Below are 24,760 nucleotides of genomic sequence, written 5' to 3' on the forward strand. Positions count from 1 at the left end.
CAAAACTACAGGAAATGTAGAAATAGAATTTCCTCCCAATAATAATGATAATAATGACAATAATAATGATGATGGTGACGGCGACAATAATGATGATGGTGGTGTTGATAATAATAATAATATCAATGATGACAATGATAATAAAATAACGATTTCTTTTAATAATGATGATGGTGACGGTGTATTTGCCAGAGGGGCATATGATGGTGACATTACAAAGAGAGGTTACATATAGTGTTGGTGTGAGAAGGTTACATAAGAAAGAAGGAGAAAAGTTGGAATGATATAAAAATGAATACACATAGCATACAGATGTCTGAATACCTGGTGAATATGGTCCTTTTGATACCAAAGGAACTCCAGCTAGAACCCATCAGAGAACACCCCAGACAGAAGACCACTGTGACCATTGAGGGCAGAGCCTACAGGAACAGGCTTAGCGTAGTTCCTTCCACTCTTACTGTTTCTGCTTGTTACCCATCTTTTGACAAATTCACAAAAGGAGAGTACTGTCTTGTTCAACCTCGCTTTCTTTTTCTTTCTTCAAACCTGAAGCTATGTTGCAAACTCCACAATACAATTCGCAATGCAGCTCAATGTCCCTCAAAACTCTTTAAGAACACAACACACAGCCTGGTCTGAGAATCAAACTCACTACCTCGTGATTATGAGCTCCATACTCCAACGGGCAAGGTTGTTCATGGAAGACCAGCAGTCGCCCATGCATACCAGCCTCCCCTCTCCACACCACCGATGTTGTCCAAGGGAAAGGCGAAGACTGATACAGCTTGGCACCAGTGACATTGCAACTCATTTCTACAGCTGAGTAAACTGGAACAACATGAAACAAAGTGTCTTGCTCAAGAACACAACACAACAGATTAAGTAGTACTAGACTTAAATAACAAGTATTGTTTTTGTCTATACCCTTTAAAGTAGTACTCCAGCATGGCCACAGTCCAATGGCTGAAACAAGTGAAAGATAGAAGAGATAAAGCAAGGAATTTGTTACAAAGAATCAAAGATAATTCCAGACAGTTTCACATGGAAAGGGTTAAAAATTCTTTAAAAAGCAGAATGGTTTTGGCTGGAATGCCTTTGATCAAAGCTCTACTCAATTATGGTTGACCTGGGGCTAAACAACAACACAAATACATACGCTTCATCTGTAATAAACGCATTCTTACTGTCACATTTGCCCAAATTCCAGGCCTTGTATAATGTAATTCATTTGGATAATATTGACATATTTAATGTAGAGAGCAATTAAAAGCTAATTAGAAATAATTATGTGGGTGGAAAAGATAATATTAATTAGTCATCATTGACTAGAATTATTTTAATTAAGGGTGATAGATTAGTAGGTTCAATCAGACTGGAGCCTGGTGTTGCCATCCAGTTCACCAGTCCTCAGTCAAATCGTCCAACCCATGCTAGCATGGAAAGCGGACGTTAAACGATGATGATGATGATGATGATGAATAGACCACTGGACAAAGCATCTGGTGATATTTAACTAGATTCATTTCATTCCGAGTTCATATCCTGCCGAGAACAATTTTACCTTTTATAGTTCTGAGGGTTGATAAAATAATTGCTCATAGCGGTACAGTGCAGTGTGGGAACCAGCATGTCAACAAACAGACCCAAGGTTTCCTCAGTGTGTTGTAAAAGGATAAGTGAGAGAACAAAATTTGCTTAGGGGCTGAAAACCCATTTTTTTAATCTTTTGTTCTTTTTCCCTGTTTCAGTCATTTGACTGCAGCCATGCTGGAGCAACACCGTTAGTCAAACAAATCAACCCCGAGACTTATTCTTTGTAAGCCTAGTCTTAACACTTTTGCTGAACCACTAAGTTACAGGGACGTAAACAAACCAACATCGGTTGTCAAGAGATGGTGGGAAGACAAACAGACACACAAATACATACATACATATATATATATATATATATATATATATATATATATATATATATATATGTATGTATGTATGTATTTGTGTGTATATATATATAGATAGATAGATAGATAGGTATGATGGGTTTCTTTCAGTTTCTATTTACCATATCCACTCACAAGGCTTTGGTCAGCCTGAAGCTATAGTAGAAGACACTTGCCCAAGGTGTCATGCAGTAGGACTGAACCTGGAACCATGTGGTTGGGAAACAAGCTTCTTACCACATAGTCACTCCTGCGCGATGTCCAAAATATTTTTATGAACAAACGTTGAATTTTCCCAGTCTTAATAACAAAACAAACACAAGTATGATAATAGTAATTATTCATTATTATATCAGCTGGCAGAATCGTTAGCATGCTGAGCAAAATGTTGACCGGTATTTCATCTGTCTACATTAGAAGTTCAAAAATCCACCGAGGTCGACAAATCCACCGAGGTCGACTTTGCTTTTCATTCTTTCGGGGTTGATAAATTAATTACCGGCTACATACTGGGGTTGATCTAATCAACTGGCCCTCCCCTTGTACATGGAGTAGAAAAGGATCGTTAGCACGCCAGGCAAAATGCTTAGCAGTATTTCATCCATCCTTATGTTGTGAGTTCAAATGCTGCTAAGGTTGACTTTACCTTTAATCCTTTCAGGTTTGATGAATTAAGTACCAATTGAACATTGGGGTCGATGCACTTGACTTACCCGCTTCTCCAGACCTGCTGGTCTTGTGCTAAAATTTGACCCCGAAAAGATGGAAAACAAAGTCAACCTTGGCAGAATTTGTATTCAGAACGTCAAGACAAACGACGAAATGCTGATAAGAATTTTTGGTCAGAATGCTAACGATTCTGTCAGCTCACTTTCTTAAATACAGTAATTAGTAATTATGCCAGACAAAAATGCTGCTAAGCATTTTGTCCATCTTTAGTTACTAAGATCTAATTCTGCCAAGGTTAACAGTTTTTCATCCTTTTGAGGTTGGTAAAATAAGTACCAGTGGAGCACTGTGGTCGATGTAAGAGGCGCCGAGCTGGCAGAAACGTTAGCATGCCGGGCGGAATGCTTAGCGGTATTTTGTCTGCCGTTACGTTCTTAGTTCAAATTCCGCCGAGGTCGACTTTGCCTTTCATCCTTTCAGGGTCGATAAATTAAGTACCAGTTACGCACTGGGGTCGGTGTAATTGACTTAATCCCTTTGTCTGTCCTTATTTGTCCCCTCTATGTTTAGCCCCTTGTGGGCAATAAAGAAGTAATTGACTTACCTCATCCCTAAAATTTCTGGCCTTGTGCTAAAATTTGAAACCATTGTTATTATGATTATCCTTATTATTATTAGGGCAGTGAGCCGGTAGAATCGTTGGTATGCCAAATAAAAAACTTAGAGATATTTTGTATATCATTATGTTCTGGGTTCACATTCCACTGAGGTTGACTTTGCCTTTCATCCTTTAGGAATTGATAAAATAAAGTACCAGTCATGTACTGAGATCAACGTAGTCAACTGGCTCCCTCTCCCCCAAAATTTCAGGCCTTTTGCCAATAGTAGACAGGATTATTTTATATAACTAAGAGAGACAACTCAAGACATGTTCCAGACTTATCATCACATCAGCAAATCATAGACTTCACTACACTTGCTGTGTTAGTGATGATAGAATCACCATGGAAATATTGTTATTGGTGGTGGTGAGATTATTGCTATTGTTTAGCCCTAGGTCAACCATGACCTAGTAGATCTATGATGAAAAATGTTCTAGCTAAGATCACCCAGTCATTTTTTTGAACTAGACACATTATTCCAAGGTTTCCCTAAAAGTGTGGAGGATATTTAGCCTTTTGATGAGTGATTTTTGGCTGCTATTTCTAGCAGTAACTGCAACTTTGTTTGTGGTTGGCTTGTATGTATCTCAGAGAGATTTATGCAGTAGTGATACGTTGAAGTAATTGTATGCTTCCTAGGTCTAAACAACAGTAGTATTGTTCCCTTCATGGGACTGTCACATTAAGTTGACAGCATATTGACATTAAGTCGACTAGCAGGTCATGCTACTCCAGACTGATGACGAGCAAAGACTCAGAAACATGTCCCTGGATGCAGAGCTTAGCTGGGTGGAGGTGCTTGTCTCCCCCTTGTAAGCATAAGGACACAGTAAATGTGTCAAGGCCGACAGGAAGTGGTGCAGCTGCTTAGGTCTAAACAACAGTAGTATTGTTCCTTTTCATGGGAATGTCACATTAAGTTGACAGCATACAACTACTCCTAAATCCTGTTGTGCTTTCTTTGTTCTTTCCTCACAAAACACCATACTTGAGTGTGAGGGATTGCATTCTGGCAGCCTTCAACAAAAACCTCCCAGATTCTCCTTTCATAGACAAGGGTTGGGGTTAGCATCCAGAAGGGCAAATGGAAGAGCATCAAGCCATTTAAATTCTGTGCGAATATACGCTTATTCGACCCCTGTGCCTCACAATGGGATTGGACCTGAAACTTCATGACTGCGAAACAAACTTCTTAGCCACACAACTACGCCCACCTGATTCATGTTTTTATATGAAGTAACTGGAACAGGATCTTCGAAAAGAAGAAAAAACAAACAGAGAAAGAAAAAAAAAAGGAAAGTAGTTGTTACATATAAAACAAACCAATTAATGAAGAGGAGACTACTTAATAAACATTTGAAGGACATCAAAATCAACAAAAGGCTTCTTTCTAATAAGCTGTAAAAAGTCTCGTTATGAATGAGCTCACTTATTTTCAAGACTTACTTATCTGTTCCGCAATAAATAAATAAATAAATATCAAATAAATAAATGAAAACAATAATTTGTGAATTCGTGGAGCAAATAATGTATATTAATTATGCAAGCATTAGCCAGAAGGAAGAAGGGTAAATGAAAGAAAGAAATGAGAGAGTGAAGGAATGTTTTGTTCATTAGACATTAGGTATTATTATTAGCAAGAGTTATTTTAATTTCAGGGGATGGATAGTATCCTACTAGGATACACTGCTGCTGGTGTTGTTTAACCCTAGGTCGGCCATGATCCAGCAGACCTCTTATGATCAAAGTCACGCCAGCCAAGAGATCAGCTAGTCTTTGTCCATTTGTCTTTTACTTTTTGCTTGTTTCAGTCATAGGTCTGCGGCCATGCTGGAGCACTACCTTGAGGTGTTTTAGTCGAACAACTTGACCCCAGAATTTATTTTGTTTATAAAGTTTAGTACTTATTTTATTGGCCTCTTTTGCTAAGCTGTGAAGTTACAAGAATGTAAACAAAACAACATGGGTTGGTTATCAAACAGCAGTGAGATACAAACATAAAGAACAAAGACACACAATCATATAACATCATATTTATACATATATATATATATATATATATATATATATATATATATATATATATATATATATATATATATATATATATATATATATATAGGCGCAGGAGTGGCTGTGTGGTAAGTAGCTTGCTTACCAACCACATGGTTCCAGGTTCAGTCCCACTGCGTGGCACCCTGGGCAAGTGTCTTCTACTGTAGCCTCAGGCCGACCAAAGCCTTGTGAGTGGATTTGGTAGACAGAAACTGAAAGAAGCCTGTCATATATATGTATATATATATATATGTATGTGTGTTTGTCCCCCCACCATCGCTTGACAACCGATGCTGGTGTGTTTACGTCCCCATAACTTAGCGGTTCGGCAAAAGAGACCGATAGAATAAGTACTAGGCTTACAAAGAATAAGTCCTGGGGTCGATTTTCTCAACTAAAGGCGGTGCTCCAGCATGGCCACAGTCAAGTGACTGAAACAAGTAAAAGAGTATATATTTATACACACACACACACATATATATATATGTCATGTAGGCACATGGCTGGCTCAGTTGTTAGAGTATTAGGCTCACAATCATGAGATTGTGAGTTTGATTCCCAGAACAGGCAGTGTGTTGTGTTCTTGAGCAAGTAGTTATCTGATTAATGAAGGTTTAGAGGGAACTTAGTTGCTTTTTCTAACAGTGAAACCACCACATGCAGACTATCCTACCGAAAATGAAGGTGAAGTTGAAGTATTTGGTGGTGACCCAAAGACAGTGCTAGAATCATTGCATCATATTCTATTTCTATCTCTGTCCTCAAGTATGGCTAAATTTCTTCTAAGTCCAAACAAAACCTTTTTGTTGGACAGAAAATAAAAAACATACAAAAAAAACCTTTTTTTTCTTTCTTTTTCTTTCTATTGATTTAACAAGTTAACTAAGTTTCCTATTCTAAGACTGTTTCCGTTTCTAATAATTTTATAGTCTGAATGTAATGTCTGTTCTTACACAAAAGAACATTTTTAAATCCTAGCTTTTTTTTTTTTTTTAGTGTTTTGGTGTATGTGTGTGTGTGTTTAATTGTATGAGTGTATGTATGTTATGTGTGCATCCATGTGTGTGTGCGTGTGTTTATGAAGTGTGTGTGTTTATGAAGTATGTGTGTGTGTGTTTATGAAGTGTGTCTTTATGAAGTGTGTGCACATGTTTATGAAGTGTGCGCGCGTTTATGAAGTGTGTGTGTGTGTGTGTGCATCTGTATGCATGTGTGTGGGTCCTTGTGTGTATGTGGGTCCATGTATGTGGGGGTGTGGGGGGTCTGTGTGTGTGGGTGAGTGGATGTGTGTGTGTGTGGGTGAGTGGATGTGTGTGTGTGTGGGCCCATCTGTGTGCGCGTGGGCCTGTGTGTGGGGGAGGTCTGTGTGTGTGTATGTGGGTCTGTTTGTGAGTGTGGGTGAGTTTCTCTGTGTGTGTGTGTTTATGTATGTATATGTGTGCTTGTATTTGTGGATGTATTTGTGGGTCTGTGGCGTTTTACCAGTTTCTGCAACATCGTCTGCTCATACACATGCTAACTTGTCTTTGATTTACTTGTATTTTTTTTTTGCTTTGTTTTGTTTCATTCTATTTGTTTTCTCTTCCTCTTAGAACAGTGCCATCTTTTGTTCGTCTTCCGATATTTTTACACATTATATTTTGCATCAATGCTTGACAGAGACCATTGACAGTATTCAAACCAACCGCTCTCAAACTGACAACGCTTTCTCACACACAGTATCTACATAGTCTGTTATAAGTCAATGAAGACGTGCACCTCTATGTGGCTATTCGACCTGCTAGAAACAACAGCCAAAATAAATATTCCTCAAATACGCACAGGAATGACTGCGTGGTTAAGAAGCTCACTTTGGTAACTTTGCAGCCCCGTGGTTTTGGGTTCAGCCCCACTGTACAGCAATTTGGTCAAGTGTCTTCTACTGTAAGGCATCCACATCAAATTCACTGGCAATGCTTGGTGGTCAAACTCTGTGTAAGGAGTAGACAACCACCATATACATACAGTGGGCCCCAGCATGGCCACAATCGAATGACTAAAACAAGTAAAAAAAATTTGATATCTTCATATGAATACAGTTCTTTAATGTGTATGAATAGACTCTTATACAGCAACACCCACAAAGACAGAAACAAACTACGAATATATACTATATCATCTTCAGATTTACCTCTAACTAATAATTATAATGACTATCACAAACTACAAGGTAATTAGAGCACCATTATGACTTCTATTATACGAATGTTCTATTATCATTACTCTCTAACGTGATTGTTAATGAAAGCACACATCAAAAGACAAGACTATGATAGTGTTGATTCTCATTAGAATCTCCTTAGGCTTGGTATAACAGATTTAGTTATAAACATTCTGTTACGTTATATACATTCCATAGCAATGCTTTAATGATAACTGATGGAGATTAATTATGTGTTTCACCATACAGCTTATGGCTTAATCTGTTATATAAATGCTAACATGCATAGTCTTGCTGTGAAGTTATTTTAGGCTAAAATTCTAGTTAACTTTTATATTTAACCATAGGATGGTGGGTTGATAGAATAGTTAGTGTCTCAGACAAAATGCTTTGCTGCTTCTGTTTTTATTTGTTTTTCTCCCCTATTCTTTTCATTATGCGTTCAAATCCCACTGCAAAAACAAGCAAGTCTCACGACCATCTGATATCTTCCTCATTTGTTTGTCACATATATTTATGTTTTTCAATATCTTTTTCCCTGTAAACACATTTAATGGTCCATTGCTGGAATTTAAGCAAAGAAATTAGAACTGTCCATATTTTAAACTCCGATTTTAAAGAAAAAAATTCAAAAAAATTTTTTTTTATTCTTTTTTTTAATCTGAAAAAATTTTTTAATTTTTTCTTTTTTAAATTGTATGAATTACCAAGAGTAAAACACAAATCCTAAAAAAATTTCTGAAAATTCCAAAAAATAAACAAGTTATGAGAGGTTGTATGGGGTGCTTATACAAGAATTCCACTTTTTATCCCTCTAAGGGTCTAGAAAATGAAATGCCAGTTTCACTCACAAAGCATTACTGCCAGCATATGTTCCGAGTTCAAATCTCACTGGAGTCAGCTTTGACTTTCATCCTTTCAAGGTTGATAAAGTAAGTACCAGTTGAACGCCAGGGCCCGATGTAATTGACTTACCCTTTCCCTGAAATTGCTGGCCTCGTACCAAATTTTAAAACCATTATTATTATTATTATTATGATTATTATCAAGGCAGCAAGCAGGCAGAATTGTTAGCATGCCAGACAAAATGCTTAGGAGTATTTTGTCCATCTTTACATCCAGAGTTCAATTCTTGCTGAGGTCGACTTTATCCTTCATCCTTTCGGGGTCAATAAAATAAATACCAGTTGATTACTAGGACTGATGCAATTGACTACTCTCTTCCTCCAAAATTTCAGGTCTAAAAAGGATGATGACTATATGTAGCAGTAGTAGTAGTAGTAGTAGTCATAATAGTAGTCATAGTAGTAGTCATAATAGTAGTCGTAGTAGTAGCCATAGTATCAGAGTGCTGAACAAAATTCCTTACAGTATCTAGCTATATTATTATTTTTTTTTTTATATACATTCTGAGTTCAAATACCACCGAGGTAGACGTTGCCTTTTGACTTCCCTGTGTCGATAAAATAAGTATTAAACAAATACTGGGGCCAAGTATATAATCAACTGTTCCCTTCTCCCTAATTTCTGTGACCTTGAGCATACATTAAAATTATTATTATTATTATTAATATTATTATTATTATTATTATTATACTAAAAGTCTTATTATATTATTTAAAGTAAATTAAATTTTTCTTTGTAATCTAAATTTACTTTGAATACTCACCAGTTACTTCTTTTAAAATTAATCACTCATGTTGTCATTATATATGCACATTGTGATTTTATTTAAAACATTAGAATTACAATTATAATAATGTAGAAATATAATTATAACCAAGTTAATTATAGATATAATCAAGGACATTAATTAGAAGAATAATTAACTATGTATAATTAAGCAGTGAAAGATTTCATTTGTAGGAAGTGTTTTTTTTTTAGGGCAAGTTAATTTGAGTCACCTCACCAAGTTATATACATATATATATATATATATATATATATATATATATATATATATATATATATACACATACATATATAAATATATTCACACACACTATTTGTGGAATTTGACTTGAGAAGTGAGTCAGCACTGAAGTTTCGAATTCTGGTTTCCGAGATATTTCACAAATGAGATAATGGAGTCACCACACAGCTGCTCGATCTGTTAGAAATAGCAGTCTAATTTTCTTCAACAAAGGCCTTAACATCATCATAGTTTTAATATCTACTTTTCCATACTTGCTTGAGTTAAACAAAATTCATTGATCAGAAAATATCAACCAGATTATGGCTGAGAGATGATAATTTACTCCAAGTGGCCAATCTTAGCTTCCACCACGACCTCAAGACAGCTCCAGAAACTGGTGCATGTGTTCTTCATTGGGAAGGTCTTCAAACATCTCCAAGGTCTTGGCCTCCAGCTTGGTCTTGATGTTACTGGCAGAGTTGTCGGTATCTTTCTCAGTCATGTCCCACACATAGTAAGTAATCCGGAAATTAGGAGGCCAGAAATTGGGTCTGGTGGAGTCATAGAAATTCTAAAAGACAACCACTTCTGACTCTTTCTGGAGGTATGGCAAGAAACTGAATCCTGCTGCCACACGCATGGCCTTCCAGCAGTAATGCTCTCCAACCAGGTTTTGACCAGTTTCCAGCAGCTTCACATATCTGTCTGAATTGAGCCTAAGACCCCTGACCTGAAGTTGTTGGATGAATTCTGGCTTGCGGACACAGTCAGGATGCATGCTATATATGTCTCTGATGGCCATGGCTTCATAGTCTCCATTGCAGCTATCCATGTCATATCTTATATTCTTCACAGAGCATTGAGCAGCAGTCATAATATCGGCATTTTGATACCCAATGCAAATCATCAGGTAACTCTTTTCCAATATTCTCATGGCTTCCAGTCCTCCATGTCAGCTAATTTTTTCTCACTGTTCAGTATTTCAACCTGTTGCTGACAAAAGGGGTACTTACAAAAAAATTCTAAAATTTAGCCCAAAATACCTGTACATAACGAATACCTGTACATCCATAGACACACAACACACTATCTCTCATAGGCGAGCTGGCAGAAACGTTAGCACACCGGGCGAAATGCTTAGCGGTACTTCGTCTGCCGCTACGTTCTAAGTTCAAATTCCGCCGAGGTCGACTTTGCCTTTCATCCTTCCGGGGTCGATTAAATAAGTACCAGTTACGCACTGGGGTCGATATAATCGACTTAATCCGTTTGTCTGTCCTTGTTTGTCCCCTCTGTGTGTAGCCCCTTGTGGGTAGTAAAGAAATAACACACTATCTCTCATATAGAACACATATGCATACAGACACTATTTCTATCACCACCAGCAATATGTACACATGCGTACACACCATATGTGAAATGTTGGTAACAATTACCTGTTGCACACCTGCTTTTCTGTCGGTCACAAATGATCATGATAGGAATACTGTAATGAATTCTTTACAAAACCAACAATATCATCAACACAATCTTTGATTTGTACACTCATCGTCATGCAATTAAATCTGCTAGCTAAGTATGTATATATATATATATATATATATATATATATATATATATATATATATACACACACATACAGAGAGAAAACCAGAGAAATAGAGAGAGCGTGATAGAGAGAAAGATTGAGCAAACCTCAATTCTTGGACTTGCTATATAATATTCTGCAACAAACAAATTCTCCTTGGAATTTGAGTTAGTATAGAACAGCATCCTTTAAGGAAAACTGTCCATTTCTATACACTTGGTTTAGCCAGTATTCACAAGAGAGCCGACTGAAATGACAGCATAAATTTCTAAATCCCTTTTAATCTGATACATAAATACACACACACACACACACATATATATATATATATATATATATATATATATATATATATATAGGTGCAATAGTGGTTGTGTAGTAAGATGTTTGCTTCCAATCACATGATACCAGGTTCAGACCCACTGCATGGCACCTTGGGCAACTGCTTTCTACTATAGCTTTATTAGTGGATTTTGTAGATGGAAACTGAAAGAATCCCAGCGTGACACACAGAACCTGACAAGGTTGGACCTTTGAATTTCAGGTAAAACTAATTTTTGCCAGCTGAGTGGACTGGAGCAAGTGTCTTGCTGAAGAACACAACGCGTCGCCGGGAATAGAACTCTCAACCTTACGGATCGCAAGCCGATTACCCCTAACCACCAAGACATAAAGCACCCGAGTATATACTAAAAATACGAATAAATGTTTATATGATATGCATGGTGGTTGTTAAATGTCGGTACTACTAAAGCAGAGTGGTCACGAACGCGCACCCGCGCAGTCACGAACGCGCACCCGCGCAGTCACGAACGCGCACCCGCGCAGTCACGCGTCCGCGCTAGCTAGTCGTGAGTGGTCGATCCTACAAAAAGTGCGCGTGTGCAAATGAATACATGAGTTTAGGGTTAGGGTTAGGGATAGGTTTAAGGTTAGGGTTAGAGATAGGGTTAGGGATAGGGTTAGGTTAGGATCGACCACTCACGACTAGCTAGTGCGGACGTGTTACTGCGCGTTCGGGACCACTCTACTTTAGTAGTACCTTAAAGGTCCTCGTAAATAAAAAAATATATGCAGTCATATCCTGCTTTAAACGAGCTTTTAAATATTCGTCTATTAAATAGGCTGTAATGAAGGGGAATGTTGTGTGTAAAACACGTTAGTTAATAATGGGTCTCCGAACAGATTAGCAGACAAGGATATAAAGCAGACTTTCGATATAGCTGCTATCCCATATAAGTGAGAATTATTTCGTTTTTGTCGAGATTCCCCGCTAATTTTTTTTTTTTTTTTTGCATCCCACACTTCAAAAATAAAAATAAAATTTTAAAAAAAGGTGCTTTAAAAAATCATTTTTTCTTTTTTTTCATCTGCCCCTCAACAAACATGCATTCACGACAGCAGCCAGCATTTTTTTTTTCTTTCTTTTTCGTAATTTTATTTTGTATTCCACATTCTGAAACACTCGTAATTCATTCATTTTTTTTTTTTTTTTCTCAACCACCTGCGCCACTCATCATACCTTTCCCCAATTAAAATGAGACTTTTTGTTTGGTTTCCTCCCATCCTCAATACTTTTGCCATTCTGAAAAAAACATATATATATATATATTCTATACGACATAAAAATTAAATGAATTAAAAGCAAAATAAGAACCTCTAAACACTTACCTGATTCCAAGGTTTGCGTTGATGACAAACTTGAACGGCTTTTTCCCATTAAAATGTTTCGACTCAGACAAGAAAATAATGACCTCCGCTCCCAGGAAAGAAATGTTCATTTAGAAAATGAAGAAAAAACAGAAATAGAAATCCACGTAATTCTCAACACACTTAATTTTACAGAGCATTTTTTTTCTTTCGTTTCCCAGACACGATAAAATGGTGATAGGTTTGTCTTCTCTTCTAGACACAAGCAATCAGCTGCCGTCCTTCAGAAGAGGATATCAATATTTTTTTGACAGAAATTTCCCGCAATGGGTTTCTGTGAATCCAGATGGCGGGGGATCACTGGAAAAAAACACTGGAGAACTACAAGACTGTAACAGAGTTTCTTCGTGGTGTCAGCTGAAATCTTTGCGTTAGTCATCGACATTAAAACTACTGAATATACATGTAATGAGACTAGACTATGAAAGGAGTTCTCATGTAGTACATGTCGTGTATAGTCAATATTATTATTATTATATAATTATCTGCAGTCAGTGCTCGCAACCACGACTGTTCATGGCTATGAGATGACTTGATAAGCTTTCTCCATTCCGGTCGGTTTTTCGCTTGAGTTTTTCATCGATTATGATCAATTCCTTTCCATTTCATATTCCTTTTTGTAGTTTCTTTCAATCGCAGTCTCAAGTCTTTCATAGTTTCGTTTCCTCTGGATAGTTGGGAGTAAAAGATTTGCCTGGGGGAGTTTGTTGTTGTCTATCCTGTGTATGTGACCCAACCTGTGTAAATTTCTATCAATGAGTATTTCCATCGTAGGAAGCAAACAAGCACGGTCTTGGTTTTGTGAAAGAAAAAGATGGTCATAATTCGTCTCAGTTGTTTCATCATATATACAAGTAACCTGGGCGAAGGTAAACACTACGCACACCCGGTGTTTAGGGTTACGCCGAAAACGGGTGGTCAGCGTATTCATCACCTCCGCCTGTAACTCATCTACTTAAGCTTTATAGACTGTCTAGGTTTTTACTCCACAACAAAAGGGAAGAAGGGATTATAGTCTGGTATACCTTACATTTGGTACGTATTAGGAACATTCTTATTTCCCCCACATCCTGCCAAATGAAGCGACAGCTCTGCTGATTCTGTATGTAAGTTCCTGTTTTCTAGTCGTACATTATCCGAGACGATGTTGTATAGGTATTTAAATGCTTTGCACTGAGCTAGCCTTCTATGTCTTATAAGTGATGTTTTCTTCTGTTACAGGGGGCAGATAGGTTTTCCACAGGTTGATAAAGACATTCGGCTTCTTTTTTTATATATTAATCTTTAAGCTGAACTGTTGTGTACCTCTGGCAAATTATCGCCCAGTTTCTGTATACTTTCAGCGGTGTGGGCAACCAGTGCACTATCATCAGCGAACAGTATCTCTCGCACTAGGGCCCTCGTAGTGTGTCTCTTGGCTTTAATCCGTGCAGCATTAAACAGTTCAGTATCATTTCGCGCCTGGACGTAAATCCTAACTCCAACTCCCTCAAAGGCAACTTTGCTACGAGATAGAGGAAGAACAGTCAATAAATGACTGACTTAAATATTTTGTTTCCCTCTCTTTCTTCGCTAAAGAAATTAAATAAAAAGTGAGCTTTTTTTTCTTCACATGAAAAGGAAAAGATCCGTGTCATCGTATATAAATTGTGTACAAGCCATGTTTTGTCAGTCAATAACTATTCATTTTGTTGTTGGCACTCCGTCGCTTACGACGTCGCGGGTTCCAGTCGATCCGATCAACGGAACAGCCTGCTCGTGAAATTATCGTGCAAGTGGCTGAGCACTCCACAGACACGTGTACCCTTAAAGTAGTTCTGGGGGATATTCAGCGTGACACAGAGTGTGACAAGGCTGGCCCTTTGAAATACATGTATAACAGAAACAGGAAGTAAGAGTGAGAGAAAGTTGTGGGGAAAGAGTACAGCAGGGTTCGCCACCATCCCCTGCCGGAACCTCGTGCGTATTATACTCAAGGGCGGACTATACTCGAGGATTTACGGTATTTACCCAAACTGGTATACGCACACCATGTATAGCATTCACTAAAAATACATAAACTACACCATTTTAACTGGTACTAAGTGAATCAAAATACACAATGGTAACAGATTAGCTGAATGTATCATTGGAATGAAATCGTAAAGCAGAACACCGTTTGGTAGCTAATCGTAAAACTCGTAGTTAAAATATGGAACTATGTGGTCGGAAAGCAAGCTTCTTACCACACACAGCCTGCGCCTATACTCTAACACAGCCATACCTGCGCCTGGGAAACGAACTTCTTGCATCACAGCTATGGCATACGTTTCTTTGCTCCAGCAGACGATGGTTTGGAATTTGCATCAATGTTGTATTGCACAGGAAATGCAGTGAGTTTTCATCCTTAGACTTGCTTATATCTTGTAGTTCTTTGAAGTTTTTTGACATCATCATTTTCATGACCAATTCGTCGCCGATCCACCAGCTTTTAACTTACTTATAAACTGTAGTTTCTGGTTTCGTAGAAAATGTCGTCTGCTTTTTCTTCAATCAATATTACTCTCTCTCTCTCTCTCTCTCTCAACCAATGAAATATCGAAAAAACATTTGGAAAAATTGCTGGGCAGAAGTCGACAATGGCAGTCACTCTTAATTCAAATTGGGTCCGGTTTATGCGATATTTAGCTTAATGGAGGGCGGTTTAACGGGGGCACATTGTGTACACAAACACATTTGCATGAATGAGTAATAAATAAACGTTTAGTATATTTATACATATAAAGGCATATACATGCACCCGTATATACACATAAATCCCGTCATTGTTCCATATCTATATATATATATATATATATATATGTGTGTGTGTGTGTGTGTATATATATATATATATATATATATATATATATATATATATTTATATTTATACACTTAGCCACGCGCGCACATGTTTGCTATACATTTACGCATATATCCACATAAAGGCACATACATACATACACACATACAGATATACAAACATTCAGACATGCATACAAATATACTTACATACACGTACACACGCACATACATACATACATGCATATGTACATACATGCATACATACATACATACACGTAGGCACGCCCATAGACACGCGCACACATACATACACGCACATACATACATACACGTACACACGCGCATGCATACATACATACATATAGACGCGCATACATACATATAGACACGCACATACATACATACATACTTGCATACATACATACATGTAGACACACGCACACATACATACACACGCACATACATACATACACGTACACACGCGCATGCATACATACATACATACATACATACATACATACATACAAACGCACATACATATATACGCACATACATACATACACGTACACACGCACATACATACGTACATACACACACATACATACATACGTTCACACTTACAAACACACAACGCACATTCTCACACACAAAAAACCCCATCTCTATTTAACACCATGTTTTTTTTCACAATTAATCTCTCTCTTCAGTTAAGTTCAGTAAAACAGACGCTTCTTCGATTTAGCTGCAGTTCAATAATATATAATAAACATGTTATACAACACTAGTTTGTATAGTTTGTATGTGTGTGTATTTAGCATCTACCAACCGAATACATTGTATTGTTCTGAGTCTTTCAGAGCTAAGCTGCTATTTACAGCGACTTTTACTGACGATGCAATTTCTGCTGTCAAATCCAACATCGGTGAATGTGAATTGTTTCTTGCGTACATATAGATAGATGCGTACGTATGTGGTATGTTCTTACATGTACGCACGTGTACACATACTTACACGAACATATATGTATATGCATACACAGTGACACACGCACACACATATGTATATGTATATGTAGCGGCTATGTTCGACATATATGTGTATGTGTGTGTGTGTGTGTGTGTGTATATATATATATATATATATATATTTATGAATGTACATTTATAAATGTGTATGTATGCACGTACGTGTGTGTGTGTGTGCATGTGTGTGGTGGATAGATAGATAGATAGATAGATAGATAGATAGATAGATAGATAGATAGATAGATAAATAGATAGATAGATGTATACGTACACACAATCACATGCATATATATATGAATGTATATTTGTAAATGTATGTATATATATATATATAGAGAGAGAGAGAGAAAGAGATGAATAGAAAGATATATAGATTGATAGACAGATACATAGACAGAGAGAGTGACAGTGACGGACGGACTGACAGACAGGCAGACAGGCAGATAGACAGATCGATCGATCGATAGATAGATAGATAGATAGATAGATAGATAGATAGATAGATAGATAGATAGATATAAGCACGTACGTATGCAACATCCACGCATCCATTTAACATCATCTATACATACTGTATACGTAGATGCGTACATATGTGCATACGTGTGTATACACATGCATACAGATGCATATGAATATTTAGACGTACATGCACACACACACACACTCATATGAATATGTGAAGCGTGTATGCATATGCGTGTCTATGTATGTATATGTGTGTGTATACATATACACATACTTATGCTTACATTGACATACATGCACACGCACAAATTCATATGTATGTATGTACGTATTTATGTATGTATGTGTGTGTGTGTGTGTGTGTGTCTATATATATATATATATATATATATATATATATATATATATATATATATATATATATATAACTGTGCATATACATATATATATATAAATCTCTTAGCAGAAAAATGTTAAGCAGAAAGATCATTGCAAGGATGAACAAAAACAGCGAAAATTTTAATTAAAAATTAGTTTCTTTTATACAATAATCTAAAATCCTTATTCGCCATTTGTTATATTTGTTGTTATCGCCATGAACACCAACTTCTTTACCCCCACATCACCATCATCATCTTCTCCCCCTCATCATCATCATCATCATTATCATCATCATCATTTACTAATAACATATTAAGCTATTTCCTCCGTGTGTACGTTCCGAGCTCATCATATTCCTACATTTGTCCTTCATTCTTATTCTGAGGAGGTCGATGAAGTGAGTAAGTAAGTACCGGTGGCATACTGGTGTCATTGTAATTGAATGGCATCTCCCCGCCACCTACTCATCCCACTCCTCCACCCAATATCAGCCTTGTGCCAATCTTAGGAAGCGTTAATTGGGGGTGGTGGAGGTGTTTCGTCACAAGTTGTTGAGAGAATTGTCAGACAAGTAAGAAAATATGCTTTGCAGTGTTCGGTCCTGGTGTTTCCAGTTCAAATTCCGCCGAGGTCAGCTTTTCTTTTTATCCTTTTCGGGAATCGATTAAATAAACTACCAGCCAAATATTGGGTTCGATATAAACTACAAACCACAACCCTTAAAATTGCAGGCCTTGCGCCAAAATTATTATTATCATTATTATCATCATCATCATCATTCAGTCCCGTTGCGTGGCACTTTGGACAAGTGTCTTCTACTATAGACTCGGGCCGACCAAAGCCTTGTGAGTGGATTTGGTAGACGGAAACTGAAGGAAGCCCGTGGTATATATATATATATATATATATATATATACATATATATATAGGAGAATATACGAAAAAACAGCAACAGACGAGGACAGGTGGTGTAAATAACAAAAGGATATATTAGTATGACGCTCGGGAATACGGAAAGTCTTTGACGTTTCGAGCTACGCTCTTCAACAGAAAGAATACGGAGACAAGGAGAAAAACACGGAGAAAAAAAATTGAATAGTGTCCAGTCAACGGTCAATCATATATATATATATATATATATATATATATATATATATATATATATATATATATATATATATATATATGTATGCGTGTGTATATGTTTGTGTGTGCTTGTGTTTGTCCCCATCCCCACCCCAACATAGCTTGACAACCTAATGCGGTGTGTTTACGTCCCCGTAACTTAGCGGTTCGGCAAAAGAGAACCAATAGAATAAGTACTAAGCTTACAAAGGATAAGTCCTGCGGTCGATTTTTTTTTCCGACTAAAGGCGGTGCTCCAGCATGGCCGCAGTCAAATGACTGAAACGTGTTAAAGAGTAAAAGAGTATTGTTTATTATTCTGAAGGTGGTGAACTGTCCGAAGCGTTAGCACACCGAGCAAAAATGATTGGGGAGCATTTCGTTGGTCTTGGCATTTTGAGTTCAAATTCCGCTGAGGCCAACTTTGCCTTTCATCCTTTTCGGGGATTGATAAAATAAATACCAGTCAAGCACTGGGGGTCGATTTGATCGCTATTACCCTCTCCCCCAAAATTGCTCTCCCTCTGCCAAAATTTGAAAACATGATCATCATTCTGAACGTAGCCAGCTGGCTGAACCGTTAGCACGCCGGGCAATAATGCTTTGTGGGTATTTCCTGTCATTACGTTCTGAGTTCAAATTCCACCGAGGGCGACTTTGCCTTTTATTCGTTCTGGGTCGATAAAATAAGTACCAATTGATCGCTAGGATCGATATAATTTCTTAGCCCCTTCCTCGAAATTGTTGGCCTGGTTTTAAAATTTGAAAATATTAATTTTTCTATTATCAGCATTCCTTCGGTGTTGGTCGTGAGAGTGTCGGTGTCAGGAGACACCGTCATTTACCTTTTTTTTTTCCAGTTTAGTCTCTTTATCTATGTTATGAGGGAAGGTTGTGTAGGTGAATGCCGTCGTCTACCAATCTCGAAGGATTACATTACTTACGAACTTTTTGCCCCATGCACTCATCATTAAAATAACAACCCGTCCCCAAATCTTTGAATACTAACCAATTCACACCCGCTCACATACATACACATGCATACATACATACACACATACATACATACATACACACATACGCATGTACGTATGTACATATATACATACATACACATATGCATACGTACACATACGCATATACGTATGTACATACATTCATACATACATATATACATATATACAAACACATACGCATGTACACACATACATACGTACGTACGTAATACATACGTGCGTACATATGTATGTACATTCATACATAGTGTAATACATACATACACGCATACACACAAGCATACATACATACATACGTACGTGCATAATACGTTCATACAGACATGTGCATACATACAAACATACATAAATACATGCATACATAGATACATACGTACATACGTGCATGCATACATACATACATACATACATACATACATACATACATACATGTGCATACATACAAAGATACATACATACATACATGCACGCATACATACATACATACATACATACGTACATACATACGTACATACGTGCATACATACATACATACATACATACAGGCATGCATGCATCCATGAAAATACCAAGTTCTTATGAAGAACCTTCTACGATGAAATCTTATGGGATGGCTGAGTGGAACTGGTTCAAAGCATTTCAAAAACCAAATAAAACAAATCACCCCCTCCCCTCAACAACAAAAAAATAAAAAAGCAAACAGCGTATGGGGGGGAGGGTGAAGAAAGAAAAAAAGAAAGAAAAGAGGGGATAGGAAAAGGCAAGACATTCACACACACGCATAAATACATGCATACAAAAGGACAACAATAACCGCATCTACAACAGCACCTACAAGAACAAGAACATCAACATGTAAAGGCGTAATAATAAGGTAATAAAACGCTAATACTAATATTAATAATAATAATATCAATAATAGTGAAGAAAAATATATAGAAGTATAGTAGTGGGTGAAGAGGGTGGTAGTAACAGTAGAGCTTTTTGAAAGGAGGGGAGGAGAGTCGACAATAGAGAAGAAGAAAAAGAAGTAGAGGAAGATGAAGACGCGAAGTAATAATGTAGAAAGGGAAAAAAAAGGGGGGGAGCAGGAAGAGGAGGAGGACTAGGACGAGGAAGGGAAGGAGAAAGAGAAAAGAAAGGAAAGAAAGAAGAGAGGAGATGAAGAGGGGATAAGAGTCGGCGGCGGCGGTGGTGGATGTGGGGTTGAAGTACGATGAAAATGTTCAAATCCTTAGTAGTAGTGTCGGATTGAAAGTGAGCGAAACACATTGGTCTCTCTCACACACATACACACACGTAAATAAACAGTGTTACATATAAATACACACTAACACACACACATATATGTGTGTGTGTGTGTGTGTGTGTTTATATTATTATATATATAACCCTACATTTATCTAGACACATTCATATATATATATATATATGTCTATATTTATATAAATATGTCTATATGTATATATACATACAATTCTACGCATACATATCTAGAGATATATTGATATATACATATATACAGCAACACTCACACAGTCCGACACTTTTAGATATGTAGTCATGCATATATGTGTGTATGTGTGTGTTTATGTATATATGTATGTTCAGTGCTTTGGAGGACACGTATACAAACTCGAGGGGAAAAAAAAAACACGCAAATATACATATACATACACATACATGTGAAAACATACAAACAGAAAGCCGGGAAAGCACATTCGTATATACATACCTATGGAAAGGTAAGGAAGAGACATGCATACATACATACATATATACATACAAGCGCATAGTTGCACAGTAACATGCATGTATGCATGCAGACTGCTTACACATAGGGAGCGAGTAAGCACATGTACCTGCATACCTAATACAGAGACCGCGAAATAAGACATACATGCGTACACACAGACATATGCATAAGTGGATACACAGCTGAGAAAAAGGCACTCACTTCACACGCACTCTCTCACACAAACACATACACATAAACATAGCTACACACATAGCTTAAGAGAAGGTACACACACGTGTATATTCATATATACATATATTTATATATATATATATATATATATATATTATATATATATATATATATATATATATATATATATATATATATATATATATATATGAAGGAAAGCCTCACACAGATTGCTATCAAGGAAGGTTTTATATTTGCACACATACATAATATACTTACTTATACATATATATACACATACATATAAACACTCATACATAGAACTAAAGGGATATATATATATATATATATATATATACACACACACATATAGGTACACAAACAGAGGTAAATAAAAGGCATATACACACACGCACGCATAGTTATACAATTATATGCATAAACAATCATACATACACACCGGTATATCAAATAAGGCCCTAATTGCTGGTACACAGACATACACATATGCTAAAATACATTGAATACATATATACACGCACACATAGTTACACATTCATGTTCATACATATATCTATAAACATATTCACGTATGCACATATAATCACGCTACTATTTGCACTCATACAAGCATACACACACACACATATATATTATAAATATATATATATATATATCCATAGATCTACACACATGCATATACCTACATACAGACTTATACATATACATACACACACATATATTATAAATATATATATACATATCCATAGATCTATCTACACGCATACATATTATAAATATATATATACATATCCATAGATCTATCTACACGCATACATATTATAAATATATATATACATATCCATAGATCTATCTACACGCATACATATTATAAATATATATATACATATCCATAGATCTATCTACACGCATACATATTATAAATATATATATACATATCCATAGATCTATCTACACACATGCATATACCTACATACAGACTTACACATATACATACACACACACAAATATTATAAATATATATATATATATATATATATATATATCCATAGATCTATCTACACACATGCACATACCTACATATATATCTACAGACTGATACATGTACATATTATACACGCACACACATATTATAAATATATATATATATATATATATATATATATATATCTCCATAGATCTATCTACACACATGCACATACCTACATATATATATCTACAGACTTACACATGTACATATTATACACACGCACATACAGCTAGTGTGTATATTGAACGAAACAAGGTGCTATTTGCCAGTAGGGACAAACAGCAAGTAGAATCATGCATTAGAGTCGGTGCGCGGCGGAAAGACGCAAGCAAGCGTCCTCACTCAAGCTACTCTCTCTCTTGACTGAGTGACTTCTACGAGTGGACGAATCGACTTGACTTGACTGACTGACTGACTGACTGACTGAGTGAATGGGTGAATGTATGTGACGAGCGTGAGTAAGAGTTGAATCTGAGTGAGTGTGAGTGAGACGACTGACTTGAAACAATACAACCAAATATTGTTTCTCACTGCGAAAGCTTGTATCGGTGTTTTTTTTTTGTTATTTCCCCCCTTTTTTTTAGCCCTACTTTGGTTTTTCTTTTATTTTTTTATCACATCATCATCATCATCGTCTTCTTTATATTCCCCTTTCATTTTCTTAATATTCTTCTTCTAATATTTCCTTCTTCTTCTTCTTCTTCACTACCTTTCACTCTGGCTGACTGCTTTATATTACAGTGCGAGAGTGTGGTGTATCTGTTTTTATCAAACCGCGCGCCACTCACACACACACACACACACACACACACATATATCTATATATCTATATACCCACACATACACTAACACCTCTTTCATACCTTCTTTCTTTCTTTCTTTATTTATTCCCCCTTTTTTTCTCTCTCACTCTCTGCCCTCTCTCCCTCCCACTCCGCCGCTATCCGTTCCCTACTGTTTTACTATCGCATTCACGGCTTTCCAGTTCTTCACTCTTTCCTTTCAACCCTCTCTCACGATCTTTGCCTTTCTTTCACTCCCTCTCTCTCTCTCTCTTACTGTCTTTCTCGCTTTCATTTTCGTCCCTTTCACTCTCTGCCTGTCTCTCTTTTAGCCACCCTCTCACTCCGTTCCTCCGTTCTACGCTTTCTTTTCCTCCCTCTCTCTCACGCTCTGTATCTTTTCCCCTTAAACATCACAACAATCTCCTCCGTACCTTCTCATCCTCTCACAGCCGTCAACCTTTTCCAGTCAAGCCTCTCCTCCTACACTTACTTTCTCTACTTCTCCTCTTCCTCCTCCTCCTCTCAATTTATCCATCACTCACTCTCACTCGCTCTGTCTGCCTATCTCTCTTCCTCAAACGCACACACTCGTTTACTATCTCTCTCTCTCTTTTTCTTCAATTCCATCCGAAGCACTAAAACCCAACCATATTCCTCTTTTAATTCCAACACTCCTAAAAAACATTAACGCCCTGTGTCACAAGTTTTTAAACGACGGTCGGTCGCTCCCTTCTTCGTGTTATAAAATACTCTCCAACACTCATAACAGTTAGTTTTTATTTTCTTTTTCTATTATCTTTCTCCTTCTCATTCATTTTAAATAGACACAATACACACACACACACTATATATATACACATACACATATTCTTATATATATACATACACATGCTCTTATATATAAATATATATATATATAAACATTTCCTGTAACCTCTCTCTGTCTCTCGTTCGAAACCCTGTCTCCCACCCTCCCTCCTTTACTAATATTTAAGTCTCATATTATTATCATTATCATTACTATCCTTATTAAAACATTCTTCCTCTTCCTCTCTCTCTGTCTCTCTCTCTCTCTTTCTCTTTCTCTCTATTGCCCGACTCTTTCCTTCTCTCCGTCTTCTCCCTCTCGCACTCAGTCTTTCTATCTCTCTTTCCGCACCTCTTTTCAATCTTTCTCCTTCTCTCTTCCACCTCTCTCATTCAATCTCTTCCTCCTCTTTCACTCCCTTCCTTCCTCTCTCTCTACCAATATATGTAACTAACTGCTAGCGATTCTTGTCATTTTTTTTTTCAGCGCTCTGTTTCTTCACGATACAAGAGTTTGGTCAGAAACTATTTCACAACCAAACCAAAAAAAAAAAAAATAATAATAATTATTATATTCATAACATATATTAATTATATTAGGTTATAA

The 24,760-nt window shown here is 36.8% G+C and overlaps 1 long non-coding RNA gene across 1 annotated transcript in view; it reads right to left on the reverse strand.

Moving 5' to 3' along the window:
- LOC149132415 (uncharacterized) overlaps positions 1-15,365 on the reverse strand; it is a 61,648-nt gene extending 46,283 nt beyond the window's left edge. The window contains exon 1 of the long non-coding RNA XR_016244420.1: positions 12,704-15,365. This is a non-coding gene — a long non-coding RNA (uncharacterized LOC149132415). The remainder of the gene's footprint in view (positions 1-12,703) is intronic.
- Between the last annotated feature and the right edge of the window lie 9,395 nt (positions 15,366-24,760).

Source organism: Octopus bimaculoides, chromosome 15 (assembly GCF_046866305.1).
Source record: "Octopus bimaculoides isolate indiv1 chromosome 15, ASM4686630v1, whole genome shotgun sequence".
Lineage (NCBI taxonomy): Eukaryota > Metazoa > Mollusca > Cephalopoda > Octopoda > Octopodidae > Octopus > Octopus bimaculoides.